Genomic DNA, 14,752 nt, shown 5'->3' on the forward strand with positions numbered 1-14,752 from the left:
AAGAAAACTTTATGTTATTTTTAAAAGTTAGTAATTCACAAAGAGAGATCACATTTATTTAATTAATTAATTAACAAAAAAATACCCACTTAATTGACTACTTTCTTTTAAAATACCTAAGAAGAGTTATTAGTTTTTGGCCATTCTTTCGATTGGCATCATAAAAGTAGGGGTGTTTTTTTTTACATTTAAGTCGGTTCGATTCCCAGACGAGGCAAGTAATTTTTAGAAAATTTTTGAATGCAGAATTACTAACTTTTAAAAATTACATATAGTCTTCTTTCAGTAAAATAGCCTATCTTCGATATTTAAGGTACTTTCCCTTCATGTCCCATTACTTTGGGACACCTGTATACTACACTACCGACTTACTTTCAAAATCAGACGACCACAAATATTTATTTTCAGTTTTCGGGTTAACACATAGCCTTCAACAATCACAAATAATGTGGCTTTATATTGGTAACAGAATTTCCAAAATCGGTTCAGTAGTTTCAGAGAGACCCCCTACAACCTCATAAATATTACCTCTTTGTAATATGAGTATAGAAAACAATATAAAAAAAACTCAACTCGTAGCAAAACATTGGCATAATTTGCAAACAGCAAATATTTCATTTGAATCCAAGACAAAGGAATGACATCAACGAATAAATAAATTAATATTTTCATAAGCAAATTCTTGTATGTTTATTGAGATTCTTCGGCATGTTCTTTCACTTTGTGACCTATAAAGCTATTTATGTTTAAATATTTACAAGAGTTATGCAAAGCCTTATTCATCTTTAGTTATCGGTAGTGTTTGTACTCATAAAATCGGATGATATGGCGTATCGTGGAAATAGTGAGACACCATGTGTTGATTTTTCAAATCATACAAATACACAGTACTATTTTATTATAATACTAGCTGACCCAACAGATTGTTCTGTTAATTATAAAAAAACTCTTGCGGGTGGAATTTCGTAAAATCCGTACTTATCTGACCTCTACTCGGCGAAAGGAATAGTCTTACCAAATTTCAAGTCTCTACGCCTTATGGTTCGAGGATGGTTTAGATTCACAATTGAACTAGCTTCAACAGCTAGCCCGTTTTTGATGATTTTTGAGTGTTCCAGTGAATTTGAGAATGGCTTAGATTCTCAATCCTGTCCATATATAAATCTCCTGCCCATGTGTATGTATGTTAGTGAGCTCCTCCTAACGGCTGGACCAATTATTCAAATTTAAGACAGGTGTGTACAGGACAACGTCTGTTGGGTCCGCTAGTATATATTATATAGATATAGATTTTGTATGTCGAAAAAAAGAAAACTGTTTACTACAAGGGTGTAGTTTGTATTCACAATACACTCGAATAGGGAATCACCCAATATGACGAGTGATTTATATAGTACAACTTTAAATTAAGCGCGGAGAGATTTTTGAAGCTTAGAAAACCATTAACATACATATTATTTTTTATGAAAAAAAGAGATGAGACAAACAAGAGGTTCATCTCATGTCAAGTCATTCGCCCTCTCTCCAATGCAGTGCCGCTCAACATTTTTGATTGAACCCAATCTCTGAGTAGCACCTCAAAATGCGCAGGCTAATTCACATTACACATAAGATGCTAAGTTGCGGCGCGCTTCGAACCAATCAACAATATAGCTTATACTACTTCATGGTACAAAAAGGTGATGGTAAAAGTTACGGAGCACTGTAAGAACCCTCCCACTGGTATATGAATGTATATTAAACATTGTAAAAGGGAAGATGCAGAGAAAATCTTTTTGTAGGTCACGTATACAAATGATTTAAGTTATCTTTAGTGTTAATTCCGCCAATATTTGTTTTTAAAACAATTCGACACGTGTTTCGCCTCTACACGAGGCATCGTCAGGACGTGTTGTCTCGCCAAAATCTGGCACGAGACTGAATCAAATCTGATTTTGGCGGCGGAATTGTTTTAAAAACTAATATTGGCGGAATTAACACTAAATAAAACTTAAATCATTTGTATCATTATGGATTTCCGGAAAGTAACGCCTAATTCAATAAAAAGGTCACGTATATAATTTATGCGGGAGTTAAATAGATTCCATCCTTCATACAATAGTGAAGGCTCCAGTGGGAGGCTCCTTTGCACAGCATGCTAGTTAGACTATGGGTATCACAACAGCGTCTATTTCTGTCGTTAAGTGGTCATGTGTAAACATTATTGTGTTTCAGTCTGAAGGCTGCTGTAGCTAGTGAACGAGACTTAACATCTTATGTCTCAAAGTGGCGAGCGCAATCGTAGTGTCGGTCAGAATTTTTTGAGTTTTGCAAGAATCCGGAGCGGCACTACATTGTAATGGGCACGGTGTATCAATTACCATCAGCTGAAAGTCCTGCTCGTCTCGTCCGTTATTTTCATTAAAAAAAAAACATATTTATAAGCACTTTTGATGTTTTTAATTGTTGTGATTCATGACCTCTTGCTTTGTAGATGAGCAGTTAGTCAGTTCCAGTGGCTGGCATTCAATAATTGAATTAACCCCGCAGTACTTGTAACACTATGACCTTGATATGAGAAATCATCAAAATCAGGTGGTGGGTTATTGAAACCAATACTTTCAGATTTGTTTGTCTTTGATTTAAAAAAAAAGTGTGAGTCTGAATGCTCACTATCTAAAAGTATAGTTTATATGTCATTAAGCAAAAAAGGACTATGCTCGGAGTTTCCCTGCGAGATCGAATCAGAAATGAGGAGATCCGTAGGAGAACCAAAGTCACCGACACTGTCGAAATTATTGCGAAACTGAAGTGGCAGTGGGCAGGGCACATAGTTCGACGGACATATGGGCGTTGGGGCAGTAAAGTCTTCGAATGGCGGCCACGTACCGGAAGAAGCAGTGTTGGTAGGCCCCCCACAAGATGGATCGACGATCTGGTCAAGATAAGATCGCCGGAATATGTTGGATGAGGGCAGCGTAGGACCGATCGTAGTGAAAATCTTTGGGAGAGGCCTTTGTCCAGCAGTGGACGTCTTCCGGCTGATGATGATGATAGCAACAATAAACGTGACATAAGAACCTTTTTCTTCACTCCTCCTGAGGAAGTTTCAAGATTCATAACATTGTAGGATTAGTGTTCATTGTAAAACCAAAGTGCCGGTTTTCTACTCTACTCTAAATCAAAATTTTGGTAGGATTTCCTTGCGCAGTATTTCCAGTTTTTAAAAATCACGTTTCTCCTTTTGCAGCTGGCTAGCAAGTCGCCTGATTTTCTTTGGAGGGTGGCAATCTATCAAGTGATTTTTGCACTCTTTCAGGTAGAAAAACATACAAAGAAGGACCACGTCTTGAAAGGTAATCAGTAGGCAATTTTTTCCGCCTTTAAAGCAACCGAAGGCAAAACATTCCGGACAGTATTTTGAGAACGGAAAGGTAGACCAGGCTACTAAACATTGACTCACCATTGAGTATTCATACATGAGTCTATAAGCATATTTCACAGTGTTAAAGTTTACTAGGAAGTGATAAAGTAAGGTGGAATTCACATTAGAGTCCGAACGATGCACTAACGAACTTGGATGTAAAGTGAACGAGCGTTTTAAGCGCGTTTGCTGAAAATAAACGCTCTCTTGAATTATTTTTATTTTTCTCGTAATTGGGAAAGTTCTATAAAATCTTGCAAATAAATTAGAACATGTTAATTTAGCATATACATGTCTGAGAGTCAACATCTCCTGAGGATGCCTCGTGTAGAGGCGAAACACGTGTTGAAGACAAATATTGTCGGAATTAACACTCAAGAAAACTCAAAAAAATTGTATATAAATGTTTTATTTATTATATAAAGGTAAATATAATAGCCAATTTTAATGATTCTTTTAAAAACATTTAAAAAGAACATGTAAGTGAAAGTTTAAGTACAGAGTTAAGCAAGTTTAACTCGCACTTGAGTCCTTTTTTGTTTTCGTGTTGGAACGTACTCACATACTTTTCAATTTTGAAAAAAGTATTTAAATTAAGTGTAGTTATTTCATGCATATTGGTAGATTAATAACCGCTCGTACACTCTAGCGACGTAACGACAACAATATTTGTAAATGAGCTAAGCTTTGGAACTTCAAATGTTTGCTGTCGATAGAAAGAAATGTTTGTCTGTATCTAAGCGATACTCAAGAGAAACTGTGATTTATTAGAACAAATACATCGCATTTCTTTGCTTATGTAAAAAAGGTTTTGATTTTTTCATGTTATTGGAGAACGAATGAGCAAGCTGTTGGTGAGTGATGATCAACACCCATATAGCAATGGAATAGCAAGACTGAGCCACCTAACTGAACTTAAAGGCGGGATCTTGATATTAATTAATCATCATCATCACCATCACCATCACCATCAGCCGGAGGACGTCCACTGCTGGATAAATGCCTCCTCGCAAGATTTCCACGACGATCGGTCCTGCGCTGGTCTCATCGAACGTATTCCGGCGATCTTGATTTTGATCTTGGTTCTTGCATGGTCGCCCTTCGAGTACTTTACTGCCCCAACGGCCATCTGTTCGTCGAACTATATGCCCTGCCCACTGCCACTTCAGTTTCGCAATCATTTGGGCTATCTCGGTAACTTGGGTTCTCCTATGGATCTCCTCATTTTTGATTCGATCTCGCAGGGAAACTCCGAGCATAGCATTGCCCTCTGAGCATCCATGAGCTTTCTCATAAGGCCCTTAGTTAGTGACCACGTCTGCGTACCGTAAGAAATAATTAATAGATACATGTAATTCCAGATTTACTTGTCCGTCGAAGAAATAAGATAGAACCTCACAATTGTGAGGTAATTACACAGGTCGACAATAAGTGTTTGTTATTTTTTTGGAAGGGTATTGGCACAAAAAACGTATACTTTGTAATTTAATAAGAAGGCCGATTAATTTTTGTTTTATGGAATAGGAGGACAAACGAGAGTACGGGTCACCTGGTGTTAAGTGATCACCGCCGCCCATATTCTCTTGTAACACTAGAGGAATCAAAAGAGCGGCGCCGGCCTTTAAGGAAGGTGTACACGCTTTTTTGAAGGTACCCATGTCATATCGTCCCGGAAACACCGCACAAGGAAGCTCATTCCATAGCTTTATAGTACGTGGAAGAAAGACTCGCAAGACTCGAAAGCCTCGACTCATGAATCAATCTTCACCATTATTGCTCCATGATAACGCGAGATCTCATACAGCACGAGAAACAGTCTACAGGAACTGCAATTAGAAACCATTCGTCACCCTTTGACGACCACCAGACCATTTTTTTCGTGATTTGGACAATTTTCTACGTGATAATAAGTTTTCTTCTCAGGTAGGAGGCAGTACAAAATGCTTTCACATAGTTTGTCGAATCTAGATCACCACAGTTATGTCGCAATATAGCTGCGAAATTTAAGATTATTATCTGCAGCAATCAAGAAAATATTTGACTTTTCGGTCAAAAGAAAATCTCTGTAGTACAGAAAAAACAGACAGACTCGAGGTTAATATCTAGCCTGACCTATAAAAACCCCCAGAACAAATAACAAAGATCACACTATCCATTTAGAGGAAGAAATTGTACTTGAACTCGTTCCAAGTTCCCGAGTTATTTCGTTATTTATACAAGCCTTATTTATCTGTCCCTTATTTACGACAGACCGGGGCCGCTTGCGATATACTTGCGAGGCTTCTACTTATAACACTATTATATTTTACATTTTGAGCTATGTCTTCATTGCTGTTGTTGTTGCTAGCTTGGTTATTATTTCCGTGATGCGAAATTTGCATTTGTAGGTAAATCTAACTTGGCCGTTCGAATTTAGTAACATATGAACTAGCTGTATTTGCTGTGTTCGTTGAGGTTAATATATAAGACTAGCTGACTCGACAGACGTTGTTCAGTTCATAATAAAAAAAACTCTTGCGGATGGAATTTTGGAAAATCCGTTGTTAGCTGACCTCTACTCGGTGAAAAGAATATTCCTACCAAATTTCAAGTCTTTAACTCTAATGGTTCCAGAGATATCGTGATGAGTCTCTCTTATATATATATCTCTTATATATATAGATTACACATTGATTACACAAAATTGTCACACTTAACGATTACATTACATCCTGTGTAAGCATCTGTATTTACTTTATATTAACATAAAAGAATACTTGCTGATGTTCAAAATGAATTAAAAAAAGTACTTTATAGAATGTTTGTTTATTTTTCCGTGTTGTTTGTTTAACTACTGGTTAGATGTATTAATTCTAAACGGGACAACATATAGGCCACACGTTATGACGGTAGATGCAGGTATACCCGTCCACACGGATGACGTTGCGAGTAGCAGCTAGTTGCCTGCTATGTACGAAGAGTGTTGATACCACATTGCCACATGCAAAGAGAAATTTTATATGACACGGGATGCATTACGAAGATCATTGTAACAAGTACATAAGCATTAATTAAATAATTCATTGATTACGTTATTTTCCACAATATTTAACAAGAGTCAGATAGTCTGATGAAAGGAACAATTAAAGAGGAAGTAACTTCTCTTTAAAAGTTTTATGAATTGGGGTCAAATTACGATTCGTGTACAATTTCTAGTCTATTATGAGCAGGACGGTCATCAGGATTCTTGATTGATCTAAAAATCCTGACCGACATCGCAATTGCGCTTGTCACTGAGATATGGGAAGTCTCATTGGCCTAGTAAATCAGTAATACAGTGGTAAGTAGCTACGGTGCCCTCCAAAACGAAACGCAATAATGCTTGCACGTTTTCACGGCAGAAAAAAGTTCCACTGCGGAAAGATCCACCTAGCATCCTGTGCAAAAATGCGTCCCGTTGGTAATAAAAACCTTTTGACTTCATAATCTGAGTTTGCAAATATTTGAATTTATTTTATAATAATTTAATTATAATTTATTTTTAAATTAGTAGTCATCATAAAGTTTTTGTGTTTATTGAGTTACAATAACTCTTTAGACGTCATAATTGTTTTACCAAAGCCATTAAACAGTTTGGTGATTCCAGAGAACGAGTCTGGGTCCACTTCCTCGACGTCGGCTATGTTCGCTTCTGTCGTATCAATCTGTTGGTCACAATAATTACACTTCAGTTTTGCTGTAATACAGCAGCGCATATTTGTGTTTCGTTTTGAAGTTACAGTTACATGAGCATTTTATTATTACATATTATGTTAGTTGCATGGCGAAGTGAGATGCGAATGTGGACTGTTTGCAGTGTGCCATCCGAACATCTAAATAAGAGAAAGTGAAACGACGTGGTTTCCGTCCACAAACGAGCACAATAGAACTATCTTCTACTTCAACCTTGATCTACTCAAAGCTGAGTAAGGGTCTTTTCCATTTTAGACCATTTTGTGCGGTCCTAAGTTTTCCTAGCCGCATCCGCTGCATCCAGTCCTTCCTAGCCGCTCGCATGAAATCGTCCGTCCATCTTGCTATCCACAATAGAACTATATTATATTTAATCGCGAAACAAATAACAATACAGATTATTTTAAGATGTGAATAAAAGAAACCCGATAAAAAAGTTCACGATATAGTTGTATTTTAAATATCTTGCTGCGATAATGATTATTTCTATGTGTGATGCTATCCGTATGTTTTTGCGTCTTTCATACATCATCAATAATCACTACAGAACAATATGTTTAATGTCCAACGATTGATTGGATATCAAATGCTTTAGTAAAAACTACGTTTAGGGTACGATCAAACGAATAACACATTTTATCCTATAAAACCATCTTCATATTACATGAAAGTCCATACAAATAGCGTTCATAGGAAAATGAACCAATAATACAGGCTTCAACGCTTATTATATTCATACTATCTTGAGCCACAACACTTGGATTGTACCTTCATATTGTAAGCTCTTAAGGTTCAAAATTGTATACGCCATCACGGGTATTCGGCCGGATGTGCTTTGGGAGTAAGCGTTCTTATATTCAGATTTATATTCAGAATGTTTCTTGTCAGAATAATTTATTATAAATAGATATTTTGGTAGGGTATTTTGTTATTAGAATTTTCGGATAGCCATTTTTCACTGATATAGAACTTCTGGCACTGAATAGACAGTGATTCACCAGTTTTTTTTTGGACGAGTTTGTCATGGCTGTTATCACTCCCTATTTTTTTTAATTTTGTCTTATCATTACTCTCTTTCGTTTTCAAAGAAGAGGCATTACCATTGGGAGGCACCTCTTTGTACAGGATGCCGGAGAGATTATGGGTACTACGACTAGTTTCAGACCATCAGATTCATTTATCCAATTAGTCGATACATACACCGATATATCATGAGTAAAGCCGATTTATATAAATAAAGAGGTTTAAATACGAAAAATTATCCGTTTTTTTATGAAAATAAGGCACGAGACGAGCAGGACGTTCAGCTGATGGTAAATGATACGCCCTACCCACCCAGGATTCTTGAAACAACCAACAATTCTAAGCGGGAATAGAATTACGCTCGTCACCTTGAGACATAAGATGTTAAGTCTCATTTGACCAGTAATTTCACTAGCTATGGCGCCCTTCATACCGAAGCACAGTAATGTTTACACATTACTGCCTCACGGCAGAAATAGGTGCCGTTGTAGTACCCATAATCTAGCCGGCTTCCTGTGCAAAGGAGCCTCTCACTGGTAAACCCAGCAAGTCGGTCGATTTAACGACGAAATCCACATGCCTCATTCGATTTCTGGTTTTAGGAAGTGCCCTTTAAACCTTTAATAGAATGAAGGCGAATAATTTTACGTATAGTTTTGAACAGATAGATTGAAACACTTTATGCAAAGGTTTACAAAAATAGGTTTACGCCATATTGAGTGGTTAAATAACATCGCTATCATCCGGATGTGTGACGTTCGTCTTTAGTGCAGTTTTAGTAATGTTTAAATAAAGTCAGGTTGGCTAGTTTCACATTTCTTGAGCGCTGATTTATTTGCCCGTTCGAATTTACCAGTAAAATATTTCGTAATAATATTACAATTCGTACAATTGAAGAGTTATTATAAAACACTGCTTGAATGGATTTGTTTTGGTTTAATACGAGTCTCGATAGGAATCTTATGTAAGAAGTAATTCTCGAAGCAGCTGTCAGAAATTATCACTAATTAGTTGCTATCTTTAAGATGTATTTCCTGTTGCATGCGGATGGACTAATCTGATTTATGGAGCCGGTGGTATTTGTTTGTTAATTTACTTAAGTTTAATTACCTTTGCCGTGTGGCTTTGTGTGTATAAACTTTAGTACCTAACAAATACCTATCAGAGAATGGTCAATAGTTGCATTATATATCTAGCTGCCCGGACACACTTTAGATGAAGCCACTGCCCGAGAGTTGAACAAGACATACAAGATTTATCAACGATACGTCACTCGAACGGTTGGCTCAGGAAGAGCGCTTACACGGAACGAGAGAGACGCGGGTTCACGTCCCGCATTGTTCATAAATTTTGTTTTCAAATTTTATTTGTGTAGTTTATACGTAGTTGATTTTCGTTCTTTCTCCTTGATGTAAATCTTCCTTTATTGAGTTAGGCGTTATTTTACGGAAATACGTAACGTACGTAAAGTTTTATTGAGTGTTCGAACTGAACTGAACTGTTGTTGTCTTGTCGAATTCGGGTACGAGGCTCTAAGTCTTTATAATATTGTTCTAAGATTGCAGTGTTGGTGTTAATAGAGTTAGATAGACCATATATACTGAGCGTTTCCAGAGCGTTTTCCGAGATTCCTTGAACGGCAGGCTATGGAGGACAAACGACCATATAAACCTCTCTGTAATCACTTGGCGTTGCGCAGTGACGTCACTTCAATCCGTCGATCCATTTGACCACGTGCAACGTAGAGCAGCTCGAATTATCGGGGACCCAGTGCTCTGTGAACGGCTTCATCACTTGGTGTTGCGTAGAGATGTGTCTTAGAAGACACACAATGAAGCGACATCTCTACAATGAAACGACCCGTTCCACGTGACCCCGTCATAAATGCGGTAGACCGCATTTATAACGGGGGGTGTTCCAAAGAGCTGTTTCACCTGATCTGCCGCCGAATTCCACCTTCCCACGACACGCTACAAGTTAGGATATCATCCCCACGATCTTGATGTGTGGCGGTCTTCCACAGTGCAGTTTTCAAGGAGCTTTCTTCCACGTACTACAAAGCTGTCTAATGAACTTCCTTGTGCAGTGTTTTCGGGACGATACGACATGGGTACCTTCAAAAAAAGCACGTACACCTTTCTTAAGGGCCGGCAACGCTTCTGTGACTCCTCTGGTATTGCAAGAGAATGTGGGTGGTAGTGATCACTTAACACCAGGTGACCCGTACGCTCGTTTATCCTCCTTTTCCATAAAAAAAAATCAACGCAGCCCATACTCTCTCGTTAGGTTTAACTCCTCTTTTGATAGGAATAACAAGAGTGTTTGGGACTATATAATCGAATAAACGAATATTATATGAATTCGTATCAAGAACAATGTATAATGAACAAGATTAAGTGACAAAATAAACAAAACATCAAAAAGATATTTCTTTTGTTTGAACAAGTGCAGGCCTTATCGCATTCCAGTTTCAATTGCTTATTCAATACTCGCTTAGGCCCGTGACTTCCAACGAGTGGAATTCGGTTATATTGCATCCTTGGAAATCCTTTAGATTTTCTTGATAAAATTATACCTTATGTTACAAATAAGTAATGGGAGGCTCCTTTGCACCGGATACCGGCTAGATTATGGGTACCACATTGGCGCCACTATTTCTGCTGTGAACCAGTACTGTGTAAACATTACTGTGTTTCGGTCTGAAGGGCCGTTGCTAGTAAAGTTACTGGGCAAATGAGACTTGACATCTTATGTCTCAAGGTGACGAGCGCATATATAATGTCGCTCAGAATTTTTGAGTTTATCAATAATCCTGAGCGACACTGCATTCTAACGGGCAGGGCGTATCAATAACGATCAGCTCAACATCCTGCTCATCTCGTCCCTTATTATCATTAAAAAAAATCCATATAGGTACCCTTCTCCAACACCACATCTCAAACACGTCAATCTTTTTCCTCTCTGCCTACCTTCGTATAACGTGAACGGCTAAGTGAACAAGCAAGTCTCTCCTGGAGCACCTTAGCATCGGCACTGCATTGTACACAATCTGCTATCAAAAGATCTTGGGGTATTTTGGGCACAATGCCCGATGCCTTCTCAATAATTTAATCAAACTGATAGTCATAGGCAAGGTGGAAGACCACGCGGACGATCACCTAGCCGCTGCTGGTCGGACCAGATCTAGACACTCACTGGCCTACCATTCACGACCGCAATGGCCGAGGACCGCAAGGAGTGGAAGGCTTTACTGACCAACGTTACGAAAACATGAATTACGGACACGACCTTCAGAAGTAAAGAAGGCGGCCAAGAAGATTCTTTTTTAACCGACTTCAAAAAGGAGGAGGTTCTCAATTCGTCACTATGTTTTTTTTGTGTCTTGATGTGGGGAGATGATACTACCGGCGCAGGTACTACCGCTATCAAATTATTTACTACAACTCATTATTTATTACTTATTTTACAACTTATTATTAAATGGAATTCTAGTATAAATATTGTTTTCAAATAACGAAAGCATTTTGCCTTATTAGTTCTATTTTCTCTTTTTTTATGGAAAACGGTCATCTGGTGTTAAGTGATCACCGCCACTCACATTCTCCTGCAACACCCGAGGTATGACAAGAGCGTTGTCGACCTAAAAGGGAGGTGTGCGCGCGTTTTTGAAGGTACCCATGTCGTATCGTCCCGGAAACACCGCACAAGGAAAAACTAAGCTCATTTCCTTAACTTAGCTTGTCATAATATTCGACGCTATCTGTAGTCATAGCCTGCCTTGTAGTCATAGAAATCACTGTGACTTAATAGACCATCAGTGGGTAAGTTGTGATTTGGTATTTCAGCATTTGCGAAAACTCTACCACTACCTCAAACTACACCAGTCACAATAATACATTTCATCCGTGTCTTTATTAAGTAAACTAATTTTTTTTAATATAATATAAAGCGATCATTTTACTCCACAAGGCCCTTAATATTAAGAGCATTGCAAGCGCACATAGCATTGGAAATGTTATAAAATTTCTATTATCTTTTGAAAAACTTTCTTAAGGAAACTAAAAGTTTTAAATAAACACTTTGTGACCTATCGAAGGAGGATAGAAAGAAGACAATTTCCATTAATAAAAATTCCACGCCATTCCGGTTCAAAAACATGAACTGCTTTCCTTCTTTATTTTCCTAAGGTCGGTTGAGGATTACCAGCTGTTGGCTAGATACGCTTTTATCCACACAAACCAACAATAGAGTTTTGATGATAGGAATCTATATTTATATTTATTTTGTTATTTGGTAGAGTTCTCGTGACAGGCATCGTCATGCTCGCTTAATGCCACTGCTTGTAGCAGCGACGTGGAGCGGGTCGTTCCCTATCCTAAAATATTATGGTCGAGGGAGGCGAAGGCTGGTTGATACGTCATGCTTGTGAACGGGCACTGCTTGTGGTGGCTGGATAATCCTCTCACCGGGAAATCTGATTTATGCTTTTTTATTTCTTTTTTTATTTAATTAAAGTTATAATAGATTTTTTATATAATAGCTAATAATTCCTTTATTTTATTTACGGTATGTCTGGATTGATGCATCTACTGTACTGTACTTTATATACTAAATAACTATAGCTATGTTTTAACTGACTAATTTCCTTTTTTTGACTTACTACTAATTGACGTTTGTGTATTTTGTTGCATCACTTTGCATATGTTGTAATTGAAATGATTTGTAAATTTAAATTGAAAATAAGAATCTGTAATACTATTCTGTTTTTAAAAGAGCAATCTTAGAGTTTCTTAATCGTTCTTCTTTAAGGAAATCTGCCTTCCGAACGAGCTGTAAGAAAAAATTACATATTTCAAGTGTAATGCAGTTAACCTACGAAATAAAAACATTTTTATTTGTTTGATGTAGAAGTTAATTAGAGGTAGGTCCCAAAGCTAAATTGATTGATTCATGGTTTCATTCCAATTTTATCATCATTACAGTAATATGTTCTCATTACAGTAATTAAGATTTACAGGTTAATTCTCACGGAAAATGTTTTCACGAAAGAACTTTTGTGGCGTTATCTAAACGACACAGAGCTGATAATTTACGGGTTTTTTAAAATTTCTGGGTGTTATGTAAGCCCGTGAAAATAAATTAATTTAATTATTTTAATACATTTAATTGACTCATATCTTAACCATGATATACCTTAAGGTGTTTTATTATGTAAAGCTTAATACATGGACGTTGTTTGGAAACCAATAAATAAATAAATAAAACTTAAAATGCAGGCAAAGTTGCTGTAATGACTCTGATGTTTCAAAGGAGTGTGAGTAGTGGTGATCACTTCCCATCAAGTGACACGTACTCTCGTTTTTTTGTGGAAAAGGAGGACAAACGAGCTTACGGGTCACCTGTGTTAAGTGATCACCGCCGCCCACATTCTCTTGCAACACCTGAGGAATCACAGGAGCGTTGCCGGCCTTTAATGAGGATGTACGCACTTTTTTTGAAGGTACCCATGTCGTATTGTTCCGTCAACACCGCACAAGGAAGCTCATTCCCCAGCTTTGTAGGCCGTGGAAGAAAGCTCCTTTAAAACCGCAATGTAGAGGACTGCCATACATCCAGATGGTAGGGATGATATCGTTTTCTATAACATCATCATACAAATAAAAACACACAACCTAAGTTAAAGGTTAATGCGTACGTCTCCGATTATGTAACACTGCACCCGTCACCCTAAGACCTACACTCTACGGCTCCAAACATTGGTTATAGATATAAATGCAGTCCTCTGACAGACAGTCTAAATTCGGTTTACTATTAGTAATATAGTAAGCGAAAAATATGGTAAAGAAATTTATAATTTGTTTATTTTGTTTCAGGTATAACAGAGATCAACTTAGAAATAGCCACAAATAGGGTAAGGCTTGAGTAATATAGTAATGCTTAGATAATTTGGTTATTCATAAAAGGGAAAAAACCCTAACTCAAAGTTCATTGAGCGAACGGAAGGTGGCCCTTCAAAAGGACAGGTCAAGTCGATCCTAAATAGATGCATGAAGGGACTGACGACAAGTACGACCGGAAAATATATCAAATAAATAGCTATATTCTAAGATAATTTATACATCTAGATAGACTGTTAAAGCTGTGATAACGTCATCAAAAAATATAGCGGCAAACTCTTAACCTCTATTTTCAGCAACGCAAGCACAAAGAGAAGTTGCAAGAGATTGTGGGCGGCGGTGATCACTTAACAACAGGTGACCCGTACGCTCGTTAGTCCTCCTATTCCATAAAAAAAACACACTAAGACAAAGTGACATACATATCACGAGTGTAAGATTGTCACGCACATTCTAGTAGTAAGGCATGTTTCCATACGTTGACTAAAAGCAAAAGGTTCTTTCTAGACGAATAAATTAACTAAGGGCAGGTATATATTCTTGCTCTCTGTACAAAGTGTAAAATGGCACAAAACCATAAAATTTAATTTCAGTGGGAGGCTCCTTTGCACAGGAAGCCGGCTAGATTATGGATAACATAACGGCGCCTATTTCTGAGTTGAAGCAGTAATGTGAAAACATTACTTTACATTTTAAATACATGATTGGATTTGGTGCG

The 14,752-nt window shown here is 37.5% G+C and overlaps 1 long non-coding RNA gene across 1 annotated transcript in view; it reads left to right on the forward strand.

The window, feature by feature from the left end:
• The window catches only part of LOC126968443 (uncharacterized), a 126,584-nt gene extending 112,486 nt beyond the window's left edge, over window positions 1-14,098 (forward strand). Inside the window, exon 3 of the long non-coding RNA XR_007730208.1 lies at window positions 14,011-14,098. This is a non-coding gene — a long non-coding RNA (uncharacterized LOC126968443). The remainder of the gene's footprint in view (window positions 1-14,010) is intronic.
• The last annotated feature ends 654 nt before the right edge of the window (window positions 14,099-14,752 follow it).

Source organism: Leptidea sinapis, chromosome 15 (genome assembly GCF_905404315.1).
Source record: "Leptidea sinapis chromosome 15, ilLepSina1.1, whole genome shotgun sequence".
Classification (NCBI taxonomy): Eukaryota; Metazoa; Arthropoda; class Insecta; order Lepidoptera; family Pieridae; genus Leptidea; species Leptidea sinapis.